The sequence below is a fragment of the Schistocerca gregaria genome, unplaced genomic scaffold (genome assembly GCF_023897955.1).
Source record: "Schistocerca gregaria isolate iqSchGreg1 unplaced genomic scaffold, iqSchGreg1.2 ptg000407l, whole genome shotgun sequence".
Classification (NCBI taxonomy): Eukaryota; Metazoa; Arthropoda; class Insecta; order Orthoptera; family Acrididae; genus Schistocerca; species Schistocerca gregaria.
In genome coordinates this window covers 1,322,647-1,325,036 of record NW_026061844.1, presented here as the reverse complement: position 1 = coordinate 1,325,036, position 2,390 = coordinate 1,322,647, and positions in this window count along the sequence as shown.

The window sequence follows — 2,390 nt, the reverse complement described above, 5'->3', positions numbered from 1 at the left end:
TTCCACATTTCAGGTTGTGTACTAGCATTTTCCATCTATTGACTGATTAAATAGTCTACGCCACTGGGCACTTGCTACGCTGTTACTCTCCATGCTTCATCAAGGCAGTCCGGTGGAAGATGGACTCTACAGCACACGTGCGGCAAGACAAACGAACTACTTCTTCATCCCTGTATTGCTCCACTAATCTCAGTTCTTGTATGTCTTCCACAGGCATTGCTTGAAATGAAAATTACAACTGGAAAATAAATGTCTCGGATAACACTGTTTTCATAGCTTAATTTGCAGCCATTTCGAAGTAAAGCAATGCAGTTTTAAATGACAACCAAGTTATGACATTTCTCGGTTGAGAAAAAATATTTCACAATTATTTTGACTTTCCTCTGGTAAAAAAGCTAGTCTTCCGTGCTTCAGGTATCGACAAGTTGTTTCGAACACCTCTGAAATGTCCGTCCATAAGAAGAGCTTTATTTTCAAACATTTTCTCCCCTTCTTCTTAACTGATCACCAGGATTCATTTGTCAGGAACAGGGTTATTATGTCTCCTTAAAAACTTCAGTCACTTTCAAAATATCTTCGTGCTGCCGAATCCCTGAACTACTGCCGTCTTTCTCATAATTCGTTATACTTGCGACGTAATCTAAACCTTTATCTCGCAAATCTTGAAATTGCTCTTTAAACCCTCCGAAAAAAGGCACTGTCTACTCACCGCAGACTGTTTCCCAGCAGTTATGCATTCGTTTCTCAATCTACACATCTGTTTCGTCAGGTTGGGCGAGAAACTTACTGTTGAGCCGTGATTCTACCATTTACAATTTTTAAACTGCCGCTGCTCCTATTCCGTTCGGAGTTCCTGTACAGGCAATTCGTATAATTACCACATTTCCGGTGCTCCTGGCACCGCTTACCATCCTTTCCCCTTTCTGTTTCCTTTTCCTTTCCTTTTTCTAACCACACGCTCCAGTCACATTAACGTGACCACCGCCTGTGTCCGACGCTAATGTGTAGGGTATGCGTAACGCGGAAACTCAGCCACTTATGTGACATCCAAAAGGACGTGATCATTGCCTTTCGGGCCACAGGTGGATGCATTTTCGAAACGGCAGAGTTCGTAAAATGTTGGCGTGTTGCCATATTTAAAGCAGTCCGCGCATGGCGCTGTCGAGAGCCGACGCTGAGGCCGTTGTGGTGCCCAACGGTCCACAGAGGACAGGAGTTAAAGGAGACCGCAGGTGAATAACGTGCAACTGCTGAGCAACTGACCATGCACGTGAACCGAAGAGCCTACCGACAGTGTCTCCTCTAAGACCACTCAGCGAAAAATGCTATGTGTAGGTCTCCACAGCAGACTCCTGGTCCACACACCTATGCTGACTGCTGTTCGTCCGCGACGAAGGCTGGAATTTTCACGCCAGTTCTGCGACTGGGCGTCCACTGAACGGTGACCTGCGGGCTTTCCAAGTGACAGACAGACGTTGGCGTGTAGGGCGCGATTCACCTGAAAGTGAACACCCTGCAACAGTCGGTGGCAGGGTTAGGACAGGAGGAAGGATCGTTACGATCTCACAAACGTTATCGTGACACTCCCGTCGTTCTGGAAGGCACAGTGGATGAGCAGAAACATCGGTCGGAACCGTTGCCACACCTACATCGAGTCTTTTTTCCCTCGGAATCTACCAGCAGAACAACTAAATCTGTGACACAGCTTGCAGTGGGAAAAGCACCAGGATGAGTTTGCTGTACTCCGTCGACCACCAGGCTTCCCGGACTTAACGGAATCGAGAATATGTGGGACCACCTCGATGAAGCTCTTCGTATCCTGGGTCCTCAATCGAAAAACGTAGCGCAGCTAACTAAGGCACCGACGTCGGCATGGCTCAGTACCTCACTGACTCCTGCGCGTTTCTCAGTTGTCCGCGCTTCCCGTTAATCGTATCCCCCTACAGTGACTCAATGACGACACTCTCCCGTACACGACAGCATCATCAACAGCCGCAGACTACTGTTCACTCTGCCTGTCACCTCATTTATGTCTATACAGTATAACAGCTGTCTGTTACACTTCCTGGGACACTCCTGATGATACCCTTGTGTCTGATCAACGCTCGCTGTCGAGAACGTACTGGTATCTGTTGTAGACTTTAAGCCGCTCTCATATCTGGGAACCGACTCCGTATGCTCATACGAGGCCCTTGGTTAACAGTGTGCAGTGGAGCACCGTGCCAAAGGCTTTTCTCAAATATAGGAGAGTGCAATGTGCTTGGGACCCTTCATCCGTGGTTCGCAGTATATAATGTGCGAAAAGGGCAAGCTGCGTTTCACACGAGCTTTCTAAAACCGTGCTGATTTCTGGACGTAAGCTTTTCGGTGTCTAGGAAATTTATTGTAAT